Raw genomic sequence first — 20,331 nt, forward strand, 5'->3', positions numbered from 1 at the left:
GAGTATTCAAACGTTGCAGGATTCTTTTTCCTATTCGTCTGCATTAATTTACTTTTATCTATATTTAGAGTTAGCTGCCATTCTTTACACCAATCACAAATCCTGTCCAAGTCATCTTGTATCCTCCTACAGTCACTCAACGACTACACCTTCCCGAACACCACAGCATCATCAGCAAACAGCCGCACGTTGTTATCCACCCTATCCAAAGGAACTTTATGTAGATAGAAAACAACAGCGCGGACCTACCACACTTCCCTGGGGCACTCCAGATGATACCCTCACCTCCGATGAACACTCACCATCGAGGACAAAGTATTGGGTTCTATTACTTAAGAAGTCTTCGAGCCACTCGCATACTTGGGAACAAATCCCATATGTTCGTACCTTAGTTAGGAGTCTGCAGTGTGGCACCGAGTCAAACGCTTTCCGGAAGTCAAGGAATATGGCATCCGTCTGATACCCTTCATCCATCGTTCGCAAGATATCACGTGAAAAAAGGGCGAGTTGCGTTTCGCAGGAGCCGTGCTGATGAATAGACAGCAACTTATCTGTCTCAAGGAAATTCATTATATACTTTTCGTACTCGTGGCTATTATTGAACAGTGTTTAACAGAGGACCGCTGTTACACTGTTCAGGTATTAATGACACTTTATTTGGGTAATAAACGATATGTACAAGAGTCAAGAGTGGACGACCAAGAACGAAGTGCTCGGATTAAAAAGGGTGTAGGACAGGAATATAGTCTTTCGCCCCTACTGTTCAATCTGTACAGCGAAGAAACAATGACGGAAATAAAAGAAAGGTTCAGAAGTGAAATTAAAATTCAAGGTGAAAGGATATCACTGATGAGAAGAAACTTCATGATATACAATCACTGTAAGAAACAGAAACAACCGCTAACACGTGTGATAGATGTTGAATGTTACGTGGTCTGGTGTCAAAAGAGCAAATCGTGCAGCTTTGAATGACTACTGCAGCATAATATTATCGAAAGCTTTTTCAAAATACGCAAAGAAATTTTGGTCTTAGGTAAAGGCTGTTATCGGTACGAAAGTTGCTGACTAAAGGCCGAGACGGGACCTGATATCGGGGATAGCTAAGAAAAAGTAGAAATGCTTAACTCCGCCCGCATCTCGTGGTCGTGCGGTAGCGTTCTCGCTTCCCACGCCCGGGTTCCCGGGTTCGATTCCCGGCGGGGTCAGGGATTTTCTCTGCCTCGTGATGGCTGGGTGTTGTGTGCTGTCCTTAGGTTAGTTAGGTTTAAGTAGTTCTAAGTTCTAGGGGACTTATGACCACAGCAGTTGAGTCCCATAGTGCTCAGAGCCATTTGAACCATTTTTGAGCTTAACTCCGTTATCAAATGTTCCTTTACAAAGGAAAACCCAAGAATATTTCCCCAATTTAATCCTCGTGCCACTGAAAAGATTAGTGAAATAGATATTCGTGTCAGTGGTGTTAGAAAAAGCTGAAATCGTTAAAATTGAAGAAAGCACGAGGGACTGAAGGAATCCCTACCAGATTCTATACTGAATTTGCGAATGAGTTAGCCCCTCTTTTGACAATAATCTACTGCAGATCCCTCGAACAAAAAACAGTATCGAGTACTTGCACAGATTCACCCGTTTGCAGCAAGAGTAACAAAAGCCATCCACAAAAGTACCGTCTAATATCCTTAACAATCATCTTTGAAAATATTGTAAGCTCTAACGTAATGAGGTATTTGAGCAGAATGACCTTCTCTTTGCCATCCAGCATGTATTCCAAAAACACATATCGTTTTAAACCCAGCTCGCACTTTTCTCACCTAATACACTGAAAGCTATGGATCAGGTGGTTAGGTAGACAGGGTATTCCTCCATTTCCAAAAAAAAAAAAAAGTACGATTGTATGGAGTATCAAGTGAAATTTGTGACTGGATCAAGAATTTTTTTGGTACGGAGCCAGCATAAAGTTAACTTAGATGGAAAGCCATCGATAGAGGTAGAAATAACTCTGGGCGTGCCCCAGGAAAGTGTGTTGGAACCCATGCTGCTTATGTTTTATATTAATGAATTTGAAGTTAGTATTTACAGTAATCTCATATTTTCGCAGTCGATGCAGTTATTTATAATGAAATATGGTCATCAAATATTCAGTCAGATCTAGATAAGATTTCAAAGAGGTGTAATAACTGGAAACTTGCTTCAAACTTCCAAAAGTGCAAACAAAACGAAAAAATGTATTATCCTATGACTGTAATGTCAAGAGAACCGGTCAACTCATAAAAATACATGGATGTAACGATCTGTTAGAATATGTAATGGAACTATTCCATAGTCTCAGTCGCATGTAAATACTATAGCAGACTGCGGTTCATTGGTAGAACACTGGGGAAATGCAATCAGCCTACAAAGGAGACTCCATGTACAGGACGTCTGACCCATCCTAGAATAATGCGCAAGTGTGATGGACCCATACAAGATAGGACTAACAGGTGATACTGAATGGATACGAAGAAGGGCAGCACGAGTGATCACAGGTTTGTTCGACTCATGCAGGGGTGTCACGAAGATACTGAAAGAAGTGGCAGACGCTTCAGTATGGACTACAACTATTCCGTGGAAACCTACTTATAATCCTCCTCGTACCTCCCCCCCCCCCCCCGCGCCCCCCCTCCCCCCCCCCCCAATCTTTCGCTTCCATAGAGATCGCGAATTGCAGCGCGCATAGAGAGATTTAAGCAATAAAGCTTCCCGCGATCCGTGCGTGAATGGAAGGGGAGAAAGCTCTAATAATTAGTACAATGGGAAGTACCATCTGACAAGTACTTCACAGCGATTTCAGAGTATACATGTAGATGCAGACAGAGGACGCGATATAGCATGGCCATACGCCGTACACTTGCGGACTTTGGGAAACGCCGATACATTGGCAAAAGGGACTTGGAACCATCATACTGACAGATGGCTGCAGTGCAATGACTGCAGAACTGATTGTGACGAGATGAACTCAGGACAACGACATGGCAAGAAGAGAGTACAAGAATTCTTCCGGAAGAATTGTACCACGCCGGCCGAAGTGGCCGTGCGGTTAAAGGCGCTGCAGTCTGGACCCGCAAGACCGCTACGGTCGCAGGTTCGAATCCTGCCTCGGGCATGGATGTTTGTGATGTCCTTAGGTTAGTTAGGTTTAACTAGTTCTAAGTTCTAGGGGACTAATGACCTCAGCAGTTGAGTCCCATAGTGCTCAGAGCCAATTGTACCACGAGAATATCACACCACTGTGCGTCTGTGGCGAATAGACGGATGACAACTGAAATCTGGGCATGGGCTAAAGGCAGTATGTGAATTACTGTCAGAAAATTGGAATGAACTACACTTTTTTCAAGTCACTAGTTACACTTCTTTCCTCTAGGGACCTATGATAAACTGATTCTAGAAGGGTAGTGCATTCTTTTGCATAATCCCTGTACAGTCTTACACGTTTCTCTTCTGGTCCAGGTGCCTTTACACTATTAAGTGACTGTAGTTGCTTTTCTATGTTTTCGAATTCAGTATTTCTCCCGTTTTTCTGTGTGCGTGTGTGCGTGTGTGTGCGTGCGTGTGTGTGTGTGTGTGTGTGTGTGTGTGCGTGTGTGTGTGTGTGTGAATTCCTAGGGGACCAAACAGCTTAGGTCATCGGCCCTAGGCTTGCATGCCTACTTAAACTAACTTAAACTTATGCTATAAACAACACACACACCCATGCCCTAGGGAGGACACGAAACTCCGGCGGGAGGGGCCGTGCAGTCCGTCACGTGACGCCTCAAACCACTCGGCCATCCCGTTTTTCTATTATGTTCTGTTTTGATGCCGGTATAGCTCTGCCGAATGACCCTCTTACTGATTTAGTGTAAGACCGAATTCTCTTACGGCATTTAGTAACACAGAATGACAAAATTTTACTTTAAAATTCATTGATTGCTTCTCACATTGCTCTCCTTACGCTCATTTTCGCATTATATATCTTTTATTTGCCTATTATCCTTTGACTTCGCTTAACCCTCTTAAGAGATACTGGAAAATACATACATTCTAAGACAAAAAATTGATACTATACTGATATTATTGGAAAAGGCAAATTTGTAAACTTTGGAGCCCGATGTGTGAAGCTGTAGCCCAATTTCACAGCGCAGCTGGCAAGAATAATAAACAGGAGACAAGTCGATACGAAGGCCGAAGAAATCTTTGCATAATTAGACATTAACTATGCCTTCCAGACAGGTGCGTAAACTACACTCATACTCATAAATTACGGATAACGCTGGTACATGGTGAAACAACGCTCTGGTGAGCGGTTTGCGGGTTTAAATCACCTCGGGGTATGACCACGTGGTGCATTTGACCTGACGTCGTCGCACGGTGGCGCTGGCAGCAGTTCACATACGCAGAGTACAGTGCAGCGAGTAAGTGTGCAGCTGTTTTCAGACTGTGTGTTGAAAATGGCTCCAGAAACACATATTGATGACGTTATGAGGGGTAGATAACTAGGCCGACTGGAGGCTGGTAAAGCACAGGAGGTCGTAGCACGGCCTCTCCGTGTTCCACAAAGTGTGATCTCAAGATTATGGCAACGATTCCAGCAGACAGGAAACGTGTCCAGGCACTACAGTACAGGACGCCCACAGAGTACAGCAGCACAAGAAGACCGATATCTCACCATCATTGCCCTCAGACGGCGACGGAGTACTGCAGGTAGCCTTGCTCGGGACCTTACCGTAGCCATTCGAACAATTGTCTCCAGACACACAGTCTAGAGACGACTGAACAGACATGGTTTATTCGCCCGGAGACCTGCAAGGTGCATTCCACTGACCCCTGGTCACAGTAGATCCCGTAAAGCCTGGTGCCAAGAACACAGTACATGGTCATTGGAACAGTGGTGCCAGGTTATGTTCACGGACGAGTCCAGGTCTAGTCTGAACAGTGATTCTCACCGGGTTTTCATCTGGCGTGAACCAGGAACCAGATACCAACCCCTTAATGTCCTTAAAAGGAACTTATATGGAGATCGCGGTTTGATGGTGTGGGGTGCGATTACGATTGGTGCACGTAGACCCCTGCATGTCTTTGACAGAGGAACTGTATCAGGTCAGGTGTATCGGGACGTCATTTTGCACCAGTATGTCCGCCTTTTCAGGGGTGCAGTGAGTCCCACCTTCCTCCTAATGGATGATAACGCACGGTCCCACAGAACTGCCATTGAGGAGGAGTACCTTGAAACAGAAGGTATCAGGCGAATGGAGTGGTCTGTTTGTTCTCCAGACCTAAACTCCATCAAGCACGTCTGAGATGCTCTCGGTCGACGTATCGCTGCACGTCTTCAAACCCCTACGACACTTCAGGAGCTCCGACAAGCAGTGGTGAAAGAGTGGGAGGGTATACCCCAGCAGCTGCTCGTACTGTGCCTGTGTACGTGTGCATGGTGATCATATCCCACATTGATTTCAGGGTACATGCGCAGGAAACAGTGGCGTTTTGTGGCACATGTGTTCGGGACGGTTTTCTCAACTTATCACCAATACCGTGAACTTACAGATTTGTGTCCTGTGTGTTCCCAATGTGCCTATGGTATTAGCGCCAGTTTTGTGTAGTGCCACGTTGTGTGGCACCACATTGTGCAATTATCCCTAATTTATGAGCATGAGTGTATATGAGCAGATGTCAGCATTTGAGAGAGGACGTGTGGTTGGACTCAAAGAAGCCGGTTGGAGTAATCGCGAATCGCTCGACATTTGAATAGGAGCGATGCCACTATTAAACGATGTTGGCAGGAATGTGTGAACTGACACAGCGTTAAGAAGGAAGCGGTCGACCTACAGAGACGACAGAACGTGAGGACCGAGCAATCGCCAGAGAGGCACCGACGTTCGAGAGCTACTTCATTGGCTTCAAGGACCATTAACAAGCACTTCACAGTAAGGGGACTGAGCTCACAGAGCCCCTTGCGCCAATTACCATTGACCTCTGGACACCAATAAGCCCGTTTGCAGTGGTGTCGGTCACATTGGGCCTGGAATCTCACTGACTGGAGTAGAATTGCCTTCTCTGATGAGGACCTCTTCGAACTGTGCCCCGACGACCAGCGAAGACGCGTTTAGAGACTCTGCTGACCACGGTGGGATACCGACCTGACTGTCGCCCGCTGTAAGGCGCGATGACCAGGTCTGATGACACGGGGTGCCATATAAGTTCATAGCAGAGCTCCTACGGTTGTCATCCACGGTACCCTTACAGCGCAGCGGTACGTCGACGACATTCTCTGCCCCGTTTTGTTGCCCTTCATCGCGAACCACCCTGGGCTTACTGTTCATCAATATACTGCCCACCCGCAGGCGGCGGGATTTTATACCGCTTGTCTTCATCCTTGTCAAACCCTACCGAGGCAAGCAATGTCGGTGGATCTCTCCCCAATGAGAACGTTTGGAGCATTATGGCTGGCCGCTGTCGCCGAGCGGTTCTAGGCGCCTCAGTTTGGAACCACTCTGCTACTACGGTCGCAGGTTCGAATCCTGCCTTGCGCGTGGATGTGTGTGAAGTCCTTGGGTTAGCCAGGTTTAGGTAGTTCCAAGCCTGGGGAACTGATGACCTCATATGTTAAATTCCATAGTCCTTACAGCCATTTGAACCATTTGGAGCATTACGGGCAGCGCCCTGTAACCAGCCCGTGGTTTTGACGATCTAACGCGCCACATCGACAGAATTTACCACGGTATCCCCGAGGAGAACATCCAATACCTCCACCAATCAATGCCTAGCCGAGTAACTGCTTGGAGAAGGGCCAGAGAAGGAACAAAGGGTTATTGGCTTGCTCAATTTGTGAAGCACTTTCTCTTGAATAAATCATCCAGATTTTAAGAGGTTTTAATCATTTGTTTGCCTTTATAAGTACATCACATCTAACGATTTCCGTTTCATTCGGAAAATTCTTTCGCGGTGAGTTAGAGAGTATATATCTTAGCTCTTAAATATGTTCATTTCTTTGTTTATTACAATCGGTCGCATTGATATTGATACGTTCTTATGTTTCGAAGCTGGTAGGCTTGAAATATCAGCGAACAAATGAGTCAAGGTATAAATATTTATCGATTGTCTTAGAGGCACCCGTCTTCAAGGTTCTTTTATGTTCAGCTATCATATACTGATGAGCCGAAACATTGTGACCACCTGTTCAATAGCTTGTTGGTCTATCTTGGGACGCAATATAGCACCGATTCTGCATACCATCGATTCGACAGTTTGTTGGTAGGTTTGTGGAGGCATGTGGCATCAGATGTCTATACACAAGTCATGTAATTCCCGTAAATAACGAGCCGCTGATTCGTGTAGGCGGTGATAGCGCCCGATGGCGACCCAGAAAACTTCCTCCTACCGAGGCAAGCAATGTCGGCGGATCTATCCCCAACTAAGAACGTTTGGAGCATTATGGTCGACCGCTGTGGCCGAGCGGTTCTAGGTGCTTTAGTCAGGAATCTCGCTGCTGCTACGTTCGCAGGTTCGAATCCTGCCTCGTGCATGGATGTTTGTGATGTCCTTATGTTAGTTAGGTTTAAGTAGTTCTAAGTCTAGGGGACTGATGACCTCAGTCCCATAGTGCTCAGAGCCATTTGAACCTGTGGGCCGGGGCTGGAGAGGCACCACAGCCAATTTAATTTCCACTGTCATGAAACAGATTTGATGGCTTCCATTACAAAACATACACTTTTGAATTTCACAGAGCGAAATACAGTGATGTGCGATGGAAGAATGCTGTGTGAGGAGGTGTGGCACTTACTGTCCAAACCCTAGAGTAAGGTGGGGAGGGACGCCACAATCAAGCTTTTTTCCCGGTTCGGAAATATCGTACATCCGGGGCTGTGTGCAAAGCTTTGATCTGTGCAGCTTTCCAGTCTATGGGTATGGATTTTCTCTCGAGTGCGTGATTTTATATGATTCCTAAAACTGGAACTATTTCGTGAACATACTACGAAAGCAATCTAATTGGTATACAACCTGGACAGGATGGCTTGATTTGCTTCGTTACACCGAGGGTATCTGTTTCTAAATTACTCATGTTTGGCAGTCGTTCTTGATTAGACGTGTGGAATATCTTCTGTTTCTTCTTTGATGAAGTAATTTAGGTAAACCGTGTTTAGTAACTATGCTTTAATGGTGCTGTCCTCGGTAACATTACCTTTCCTAACGCGTAGTGATGGTGCCGGTTATACAACGGCAGAATTATCCGTGCATTGTTCAGTGATCTAAAAAAATAAAACGTCGATCAATTTCTGTTAGAATATGTTTGTATTACAAATTCCTGGTTGTGATGTAGCTTAGATGAAAATATCTGTAAGTGATACGAACCATCTAAGTGACGCTTATGCTGTGGAAGACATTCACCAGGACTTCTATGGGACTTCTGGTAGTGATGTAGGGCACCATCACAGTAGTGAACAATGTGACCATTGTCGTGGACCACCTGCATTCCCCGTATGACGGTTCCTTTTTTATGATTGAGTGATTGTAATTGGAAGTACTTCACTTCCCAAGCGCACAGTAAAAAATTAAATTATATTGAGCCGTGTTGGTCGTAGTAACCCGTGTAAACTATCCACACGACAACGGTGTTAGCGAACTTTCTCGCTTGTCGTTTACATATACATACTGTCTGTGATCATAACAGGGTCATTCCGCTGGAATTTTCTTCCGTCTGTGAAGAGGAACACATTTTGGACATTGGTGCCAACTATATGGTGTCATGAGTCGACCTTTCACCGTAACGAAGGAGTATACCTCTCTAGTTGCTTAAGGCAATTGAATTAAGAGATTGGAATATTTTTTACTGGTAAATTCATTGTGAGTTTATTAACTATTTGGACGTTTTCATCATTAGACGCTGCTGTATATCTTTCAGTAGCAAGGTATGATTATTTCGTCTTACATAGATTTAAATTACTTAAAATTTTATTGCAGTGCTTGTTTACCTACTCATATCGACGTTCCTATACAATGATGTGCCCTTTTGTGTCTATGGTTGCTGTTTAATGTTAGCCGCAGGGTATTCTAACACCGATGTTGTGTTACCTAAACCGTCGAGAGCCGTTGCCTAACAATTGCTTCCGTATTCCCTCGAGTAATAGAAGTGTCCCTTCCGCGAGTTACTGAGTAAAAGAAGCTTCAGCTTTGATTCAAGTGTTGTGGCTTGAGTTTTGTGTTTCAAGAACAACTAAGGAGACATTTTAACGTTCTTGGGGAGATTTAGACGCTTTGAAGTTAGCTAACGTCCAGCTTCAGAGGCGGGGTGCATTGTACCCGCAAGAACTATGAGCCGTTGACTTAACTCTCTCAGCTATTTATTTACCGTCCAGAGTCATCTGCAGTTAGAATATTGTATAAGCATTTAAACTACTGTGAGTTTTATGGAGAATTACTGGCAAGTTGCAGCTTCACGTCAAGTTGAAGCTTTACGACGGACCGTGTCGTTATTTCAGAATATGCAATTAGTACAATGTAACATGTGAAAAATTGCTATGTCTTATTTTTAATGCAGTTTCAAAGGCTGGATGCTTGACTTGTAGAGACAGAACACTTTACTGAGTTTTTGAGGAAGTTCATGTACGTCTGTCATACCTTCACAAATTAATTACTTAGTTTCACAATGATAACTGTGTTACCAATCTCCTTGCTTCTAACAAGGGAACCTCCCCATCGCACCCACCTCAGATTTCGTTATAAGTTGGCACAGTGGATAGGCCTTGAAAAACTGAACACAGATCAATCGAGAAAACAGGAAGAAGTTGTGTGGAACTATGAAAAAATAAGCAAAATATACAAACTGAGTAGACCATGTGAAGATAACCAACATCAAGCATGATCTGATCGCAGCAGCGCCGTGGTCCCGTGGTTAGCGTGAGCAACTGCGGAACGAGAGGTCCTTGGTTCAAGTCTCCCTCGAGCGGAAAATTTTTCTTTATTTTCGCAAAGTTATGGTCTGTCCATTCGTTCATTGACGTCTCTGTTCACTGTAATAAGTTTAGTGTCTGTGTTTTGCGACCGCACCGCAAAACCGTGCGATTAGTAGACGAAAGAACGTGACTCTTCAATGAGAACCGAAAACATTTGATCGCAAGGCCATAGGTCAACCGATTCCTCCACAGGAAAACACGTCTGATATATTCTATACGACACTGTGCGTCACATGACAGGAATATGTTGTCGACCCACATAACTTGTACACTTGGCAAATGGGTAAAAACATTCTTCTACGTTGCCCGATTTAGGTTTTCTTGTGGATGTGATAATTACTTCCAAAAAAGTGATGAAAACATAAGAGTTTGTCACATAAACTGCAAAAAATGAATCCAACAATTTCACAGTCGCTCACTTTTCCTTGTGCTCTGTTAAAACAAAGGTTTTTAACGTTTTCAAATTTTTCCGTGTGTAGACCGTCAAATACTGCATATGTCCAAGCAAATCTGAACATGTCCTGGAATTTTGGAGAGCGAAGTTGATTATGTGTGAGTGCCTGAACTTTGATAATTGTCTGAAAATAAAAAATTAAAATTTTCGTTGATAGGAAGATTTGAACCAAGGACCTCTCGCTCCGCAGCTGCTCACGCTAACCACGGGACAACGGCGCTACTGTGATCAGATCATCCTTGATGTTGGCTATCTTCGCATGGATTACTCAGTTTGTATATTTTACTTAATTTTTCAGAGTTCCACACAACTTCTTCCTGTTTTCTCGATTGATCTGTGCTCAGTTTTTCAAGGCCTATCCACTGTGCCAACTTATAACTAAATCTGAGGGGGGTGCGATGGGGAGGTTCCCTTGCAAGTTGTACATACATGTTGTCTGTGATCATCACAGTCGTGGCGCTGGAACTTTCTTCCGTCTGTAAAGCAGAAAACGCTTTGGAAAGCGTTGGCAACTGCGTAGAGTAACACTGAGTCGAACTGGCTCTGTACCAAAAGAGTTTTCTTTCCCTGTTGCTTCAGGAAACTGAATTAGTATCTTGGAATGTCGTTATCTGTTAAATCCATTGGGAGTTCATTACCTGTTCAGGTATTTTAATTAGATAGATTAGATTAGATTAATACTAGTTCCATGGATCATGAATACGATATTTCGTAATGATGTGGAACGAGTCGAATTTTCCAATAGATGACATAATTAGGTTAATTTAACAACATACTTAAGTTAATATAACAACTTTATTTTATTGTGTTTTTTGTTTTTCTTTATTTTTTATTTTTATTTTTTTTATTTTTTTAAATATTTTTTTGTTTTTTTCCTTAATTTATATCAAAAAATTCCTCTATGGAGTAGAAGGAGTTGTCATTCAGAAATTCTTTTAATTTCTTCTTAAATACTTGTTGGTTATCTGTCAGACTTTTGATACTATTTGGTAAGTGACCAAAGACTTTAGTGCCAGTATAATTCACCCCTTGATGGCTATCTCCCAGTTGCAAAAAACAATTATTTTATGGTATGAATACATACATTACTTTATTTAAAATTTTACAGCACTGCTCGTTTAACCGTTCCTGTCAACGTTGCAAAGCAGTGTAGAGCTCCGCAGTTCCTGGCGTTGCTGTTTAATGTTGATCACGGGGTATGCTAACAAGGAACCTATGTCACCTAAACCGTTGAGGATCGTTGCCTAGCAATTACTTCCGTATTCTCTCGAGTACCTGAAACAACGATACGAATTCGTTGTGTGACTTATTCAGTTCAACAAGCACCAATTTTAATTGATATATTGTACTATTGCATTTTGTGTTTCTCTTGAGGATATCTAGAAGTTTTGAACGACGTAGTTCAAATGGTTCAAATGGCTCTGAGCACTATGGGACTCAACATCTGAGGTCATCAGTCCCCTAGAACTTAGAACTACTTAAACCCAACTAACCCAAGGACACCACACACATCCATGCCCGAGGCAGGACTCGAACCTGCCACCGTAGCAGTCACGCGGTGCCGGACTGGAGCGCCTATAACCGCACGGACACCGCGGCCGGCTGAACGACGTAGTGTGATGTGATTTCGCAACATGTGAAAAAGAAAAAGAAAAAACCTCAGTTCCCTTAACATTCCAGTACATTGTATCACTACGTCATACAGCTGCGAAGGTAACAAGAGAGCTTGACTTGTGGGGACCGATCTCTTTGCTGAGGTTTTGACAATTTTAGCTGCCGGAATCATCCGTTCTCATATTTACACAACTGGCCATTAAAACTGCTACACCAAGAAGAAATGGGCTCTGGGATTTTCTCTGCCTCGTGATGACTGGGTGTTGTGTGCTGTCCTTAGGTTAGTTAGGTTTAAGTAGTTCTAAGTTCTAGGGGACTGATGACCATAGATGTTAAGTCCCATTGTGCTCAGAGCTATTTGAACCAAGAAGAAATGCAGATGATAAACGGGTATTCATTGGACAAATATATTATAGTAGAACTGACATGTGAGTACATTTTCACGCAATTTGGGTGCATAGATCCTGAGAACTGGGGAGAAGAGGAGTTTGTGGCACAACTTGACAAGAAGAAGGGATCGCTTGGTAGGACATGTTCTGAGGCATCAAGGGATCACCAATTTAGTATTGGAGGGCAGCGTGGAGGGTAAAAATCGTAGAGGGAGACCAAGAGATGAATACACTAAGCAGATTCAGAAGGATGTAGGCTGCAGTAGGTACTGGGAGATGAAGAAGCTTGCACAGGATAGAGTAGCATGGAGAGCTGCATCAAACCAGTCTCAGGACTGAAGACAACAACAACAACAACAACAGATCCTGAGAAATCAGTGCCCACAAAAACCACCTCTGGCCGTAATAATGGCCTTGATACGCCTGGGCATTGAGTGAAACAGATCTTGGATGGCGTGTACAGGTACAGCTGCCCATGCAGCTTCAACACGATACCACAGTTCATCAATAGTAGTGACTGGCGTATTGTGAGGAGCCAGTTGCTCGGCCACCATTGACTAAACGTTTTCAGTTGGTGAGAGATCTGGAGAATGTGCTGGCTAGGGCAGCAGTCGAACATTTTCTGTACCAGTCAACGCCGGTCAACTGCTGTTTGTGTATGAGAAATCGGTTGGAAACTTTCCTCATGTCAGCACGTTGTAGGTGTCACCACCGGCGCTAACCTTGTGTGAATGCTCTGAAAAGCTAATCATTTGCATATCACTGCATCGTCTTCCTGTCGGTAAAATTTCGCGTCTGTTCACGGCATCTTCGTGGTGTAGCAATTTTAATGGCCAGTAGTGTAGTTCACAACGAGAACGCCCTCACCTACCTCTGCCACCAAATCTGTTATCTTCTACCGTCTGTGAAGAAGAAGACAAGACGTAAACAGGTTCCAGCTACATAGGGTCATAATGAGTTGGCATGACACGGCAGCAATGGTATTTTCTCTTGTTGTTACTCAAAGAAATTAAATTAATATCTTGGAGCATCGTTAAAAGTTAATTCCGTTGGGAGTATATAAGCTGTTCTTGTGTTTTCTTCATTTAGATATCGTTGGTAAATTTCAGTCACAAATATGCTTGTTACGTCGAACGTGTTGTTGTTTGGTTCACATCGCGCTGAATAGTGCCTCTAGTTTAGTTGAACTTAGTTGTTGAGGACTCTGCCACGAAGAAGGAAATTTGCAGCTCGGCGAGAATACAGTGACTGAGACGGCTGTGAATGTGGTAATATTGTCAGACAAAGCTGAGAGATCTGGGATTTAAGCTATCCACTCTTGCATAGATTATTAACCAGTAACTTCATGTCAAAATCAAGACGTTCCCTTAAGTAAACAAAAACTTGGTTAGTAGTTGGAAAAATCGTAATCTCGTCATTGTGGAAATATTTGGGATTTAAACCACCACGCTGTTGCATAGATTATTAATCAGTAACTTCATGTCACCGACAAGACATTGCCTTAAGTGCACACAAAGCAAATTATCGATCCTGTCTCACTATACCATACTGAACGGACGTAGGGTAGTATGCAAATTGCGGCGTAATGTCTGGCCAAATACGAACTTGTAATAATTATACTTGGTGTATTTCTGAAACTAGTGTAGTGTTGCACAGTCTTCGTTATTAATGTGTTATCTAATAGTGATAACTTCAAATAATACCTATCAAAACAAAATTATTCTTTGCAGAATAAATGTAGCACGTAATGAGCACGACTTTTATTGGCTTCCAAGAACTAGTGTGATTTTGATTCATTACTAGGAAAGAATTAAAACAACTAGCTCCACCCAGTCATAAGCTTTTCCAATTAAAGCAATAATAATTCATCGATTTGTATTTCATAGGTCTTTTGTAACACTGACACTAATTTTTTTTACATAAGCTAAGTTTAGAGACATGAAGTTCTTCCTTGCGATACACTTGTGAGATATTGCTATAAAATTTAACGTGATGCGCGTTATCGTTGCAGTAATGTTCCGAAGGATCAAGTTGTGTGGGAGTGGAGAAGACGAAGGTCTGCGGCTGGACAAGAACTTGGTCGTTATTAGAGGTAGCTTCGAAGTGAGTCACGTCACGTTGCATTACTGAACGATAACTCCCCATAACTCCGACAAGCACGTTAATAGCCAATCGCGCACAGAAAATCTTGTACATCATGAGGTATCAGTATTTTGTGAGTATGGACTGAGTAGTGACGATACTTGAATATTAAAGTCAATCACTGTACACATAATATCAGTAAATGTAGCTTGAAAAATTAGTGATAAATGTCACACTTCGTAAGAAACGGGCATTTTAGGAACTAGCACATTTTCTGTATTAATCCTCATGTTGAATATCAGAAAACTAATAAGTTCTTTTTCAACAGGAGCGTCAGTTTACGCCCGACGCGTTCTTTGTGGAGCTACTGCAGAGACGTCTGCAGTGAGAAGAAGAAAGCCACATTGCTACTGTGAGTGAAACTTCGATCTCTACAAGACAGCAGTAGATTTTGGTTTCCACGCGTATTTCTTGTTTCATGGGCACATAGTAACTGCCTTCAGAACGGTAATCTGCGTTATTTTTCCGAGTCTACAATTGTACGTTTTCAATATCACTGAAATGGTGTCAGTTTAGGTACATCGATAAGCCTATAAAGTGCAAAAATCAATGGTCGACCTGTAAATTTTGTTATATTGAGCTGTGGGTGGTTATCGCGATGCTCAAGTGTTACTAGAGCCTACTTAAACTTAAGAATCAACGGTACAATATGGTTGCCTACCGTTTCACAGTATGGAGAGAGTTTTAGATAACAATCTTCTCTGTCTCTTCCCGCCCATGAAATAGTTATCAAGTTTTCAGTATAGTTTCATCTTGAGAATCCTATTCTGCTTTTACTTGGTCTTTTAGTTCCGTTGTTTTATACTACAACAACGTTCATATCAGCGCACACTCCGCTGCAGAGTGAAAATCTCATTCAGAGAAGTCTGATACACCCCTGTACGTAACATTCAGTTATTAATATCAGATTTGTTGCACTTACGATAAAATAGTCAATTTTTATTCAGAATTTAATTTCTGGATACTTATACATTTCCTAACCACCGAACTATCAGCTTTTCTTATTTGCCTAATAGTGCTATTACTGTTCACTAAATAAATTGGGAAAAAAGAAGTCGACAAGAAGATGCATTTGCAAGTAATTCCAAGTACACATAGGTTGTAATCACTATTTACTCTCTTTACTAAGACAAGCAAAGATAATGTTTGAGCTCTGGCTGATTAGGAATGTAAGCAAAGTCAAGTGTAAGTTAATCATTTCCTTTCAAATTAAACTTATGGATACAATACAGTGCCCATACCAACAGAATTTTCAACGCTCTCTATAAACTCAATACGCCGCGCGGGATTAACCGAGCGGTTTAAGGCGCTGCAGTCATGGACTGTGCGGCTGGTCCCGGCGGAGGTTCGAGTCCTCCCTCGGGCTTGGGTGTGTGTGTTTGTCCTTAGGATAATTTAGGTTAAGTAGTGTGTAAGCTTAGGGACTGATGACCTTAGCCGTTAAGTCCCATAAGATTTCACACACATTATAAACTCAATACAGACAACAAGCACGGCACAAGCTGACATTACTAGCACCCCTAAGCAAAACACAACATCGTTCCGCACACGTATATCATCCGCCACACCACTACGTCACAGCTAAAGCCCGACGGGCAATATCGAAGTCTCAAGCTGGGCCATTTATAAAGCTGTCGTATTGTCTCCATCCTATCTATTCCATGCCAGTACATTTTACTGGTCAAACTAACTCTAAAATTCCGTAGCTCAGCATAGTAATGACTTTGACGACTGGCGCGAGCTGGTGGAAGCCGGTTTCCTGAATCTGCATCTATTGTTTGCAGTTCATGCACTTTTCCTTTTCAGCCAGCTGTAGACAGATATCTCCGTGCTGTTGATTGTCCGAAGAATATGGGAGGCCTCTGATGAGAACGATAAGTCCCGCCGAAATTCATAGCATAAGCCGTGCTATTTTGCCATTCTCATACTTGTCGGTTCGGTCTACTTGTTGCCGAAAGGCTCTATACGAAAAATTTTGTTTCTGTATTCACCCTACACCGTTTAACTACGAATTTTGTAGCTCTTGCGTTTCTCCTACCATTTCTGTTGTTACCAACTTACAAACAAGTAAATAATTCAAGAGACACTAACCCAAACTAACTTTTCCAGTCTAATATAAACACTCAGCTTTAATATAAACTTTGCCATTTAACCAATTTCTTACTATCGTGCAGAGCGACGAGATCTTGCATGTAGTAACCATGAGATATCTTTACTGGATGCAAAAAAGGGCAGGTCAATCTCGATTTCAAGAAAATACATGACTGCAGTCCTATTTCGCTGAATTGTGGAGCATTTCTTACGATTACGCACTACGGCCTCCTGTTCTATAGAAACCAATATGGATACCGCAGAGATGTAGCGACATTCTTCTCGCTATGATTGTCATTGAGATCCAGAGCGCCGAAGAACACGGCGGTCGGGTTAACGCCGTGTTGTTTGACTTCGGTACAGCCCAGCACTGTACTTTGGTGAATAAAATGGAGCTTGCCGAGTAGCTGGTTTCAGCACAATCTAGCAGATAGAGCTGAAAACGTGTAGCTTAAGGTCCAAAGGAACTCAGCGGGGCCGCTACTGTTTACAATATACAGGGTGTAACGTGTGTAAGTCCAGATATTTCTATTGGTGACTGTGGACGGTGTGCTGAAAGGCATTATATCAGTATATACGTCATGTACATACTAATAATTATGGTTTATCGTGTTAAAAGCCAAGATAGCTTGATGTGAAATAGTTGGTTTCATGACCAGTTTCGACAGTAACTAGCTCTCATCCTGAGATTTTCAGATCTCTCAGAAATATAATTAACATCAGTCACGTCGACATACTGAGAACATGAATAAAAATCTCTCGGTGTACATGCCGCGTCAATTCAGGATAAAACTCCAAGCTTTCGACCACTACCTCCATGGTCGTCGTCAGGGCTAAAACTGACTGTCGTGAACTAGCGAGGTTCCCACTTTTATATGCCAAGGACGGCTTCTGATTGGCTGGAATACGTCATAGCAACAGCGATATGGCGCGTAGTGAAGTGGTGCCCTCTACTTCCATAGATGTAGTTTCTATCCTGCGTTGCTTGCATATAAAAGTGGGAACCACGCTAGTTCACGACAGTCAGTTTTAGCCCTGACGACGACCATGGAGGTAGTGGTCGAAAGCTTGGAGTTTTATCCTGAATTGACGCGGCATGTACACCGAGAGATTTTTATTCAAGAAATACGTCGCGAAAGACTTCGTAGCCATACTGAGAACATGCTCAGTTATAACGAACGAACTCCGCATTGGTTTGTCAGGTACATACATAATGCAAACCGGTGTAGAGCTATATTATTATACCTGGAGCATCGTCGCAGTATGTTGATGAGATGATGGTAATTATGTTTCTGAGAATCTGAGGATGACAACTAGTTTCTATCAAAACAGGTCATAAAATAAACGACTTCATATCAAGCGATCTTATCTTCATTCTGGATTCCAATAAACCATATTATTCCCCACTGTATTGGCTACCAAATCATATTTTCCAACATAATTTCTGTTCAATGTGGTGACCTCACGCCACCTTACTGGGAGGGCCTGGATGCCCGAATGGTACCACTCTACTGGTCGACGTCGCAGCCAACGTCTTCCTGCATCAATAACCCCCACACCGCCGACTTGCTGCTTCACGCAGAGTGCATTGGGTCAAACAGACAGAAGTCGGGAGTTGCGAGATTCGAGCTGTAGGGTGAATGAGAAGGAACAGTCCAATGAATGTTTGTGAACTTCTCTTGGGTGTGCGGTCTTTGAGAGGCCTTACGTTTTCATGGAAAAGGAGAAGTTCGTTTGCATTCTTGTGGCCATGACCATCCTGAAGTTGTTTCTTCAGTTTCCTGAGGGTAGCACAGTGCACTTCAGAGTTGGATGGAGGACGTCAAACAGACGAACCCCTTCAGAATCCCAGAAGACCGTCGCCTTAACTTTACCGGCTTTGAACTTATTTCTTCGGAGGAGAGGAGGTGTGGAGCCACTCGATGGATTGCCGTTTTGTTCCTGGTTCAAATGGAAACAGGTTCGCCTGTGACGACGTTCGACAAAAACTTGTCACTATTAGCCTCATAACGCTCAAGCAATTCCGCACAGATGGTCCTGTGCTGCTCTTTGGCTCTTCTGCTAGGCGGTAAGGAACAAAGTGGGGACACACCCAACTGGTGGACGAGTGTGTCAGCACTAACAACAGAGACGAGTTGTGTAGTGACGTGTTCGATTGTGATCCGTCAGTCTCCTCGAATGAGAGTGTCCACACGATCCAAAATTGCAAGATATAAAATATTAATACCGTTTTATTTAAAAAGATTTAATAGTATTCACATAAGAAATCTGGAGGCACTGTTTTTCAGCACTCTCTCATACAAATGAGAAATTCCTGTTATTACTTTTACCTCGGTTTAAGGTAAACTCAATCTCACCACAGTTAATTACGAAGTTACTGAGTGTCGTCCATTTCTGATATATAGGTCGTGGGAGTGTAACGAGTAATTAACGACGGCAGTCGAGAATGCCACCCTCCTCTTTGCAATCTCAATGGCAGACAATGTGAAGACAGGACACTGAAATCTCGTACATCTAGACAGAAAAATGATAAACGAAATTTAATGAGTGATATAAAAAGAAAATTAGCTTATGTGCTTCAAGTATCAGTAACTTAATACAAATGTGTTTACGTGAACAGAAAACCGTAAAATAAGAATCGCATATTACACACCCCGATGAAACAAAAATGGATGCGCGAAGCGAGAAGCGTCTAGAACCGTTTGCAAGTACTTGCACGATGTCAGACGCTGAGCCGAGTGGACGCACCAGCATTGGTAGGAGCAGCAGCAGTTGTCTGATACGCAGTACTTTAGTTTAGTTTCTATTTTTTTCCATGTGCTTCTGCAAAGAAGTGAACTGTACCTGTGCATTTACTATGGAGATTAGTGGCTAGCGAATTAACCTAATTTTTTATTTTTGCTTAATTCTTGGTGAATATCCTTGTCTAAGGCGGCATCCTAGTGTAATTTTCCCACCGTCAGAAGCTCCACGTCACGCTACTAACAAGGGAACCTCCCAATCGCACCCCCCGCAGATTTACTTGTAAGTTGGCACAGTGGATAGGCCTTGAAAAACTCAACACAGATCAATCGAGAAAACAGGAAGAACTTGTGTGGAACTATGAAAAAAATAAGCAAAATATGCAAACTGAGTAGTCCATGCGAAAGATAGGCAACATCAAGGGTAGTGCGACAGCAGTAGCGCTGTGGTCTCGTGGTTAGCGTGAGCAGCTCTGGAACGAGAGGTCCTTGGGTCAAGTCTTCCCACGAGTGATAAGTTTAATTTTTTATTTTCAGACAATTATCAAAGTTCAGGCACACACACATAATCAACTTCGCTCTCCAAAATTCCAGGACATGTTCAGATTTGCTTGGACATATGCGGGATTTGACGGTCTATACACGGAAAAATTTGAAAACGTTAAAAACATGTTTTGACAGAGCACAGGAAAAACTGTGCGACTGTGAAACTGTTGCATTCATTTGCTGCTGTTTATGTGACAAACTCTTATGTTTTCATCACTTTTTTGGGAGTGCTTATCACATCCACAAGAAAACCTAAATCGGGCAATGTAGAAGAATCTTTTTACCCATTCGCCAAGTGTACAAGTTAGGTGGGTCGACAACATATTCCTGTCACGTGACGCACATGCCGTCGTATAGAATATATCAGACTGTTTTCATGTGGAAGAATG

Source organism: Schistocerca nitens, chromosome 6 (genome assembly GCF_023898315.1).
Source record: "Schistocerca nitens isolate TAMUIC-IGC-003100 chromosome 6, iqSchNite1.1, whole genome shotgun sequence".
Lineage (NCBI taxonomy): Eukaryota > Metazoa > Arthropoda > Insecta > Orthoptera > Acrididae > Schistocerca > Schistocerca nitens.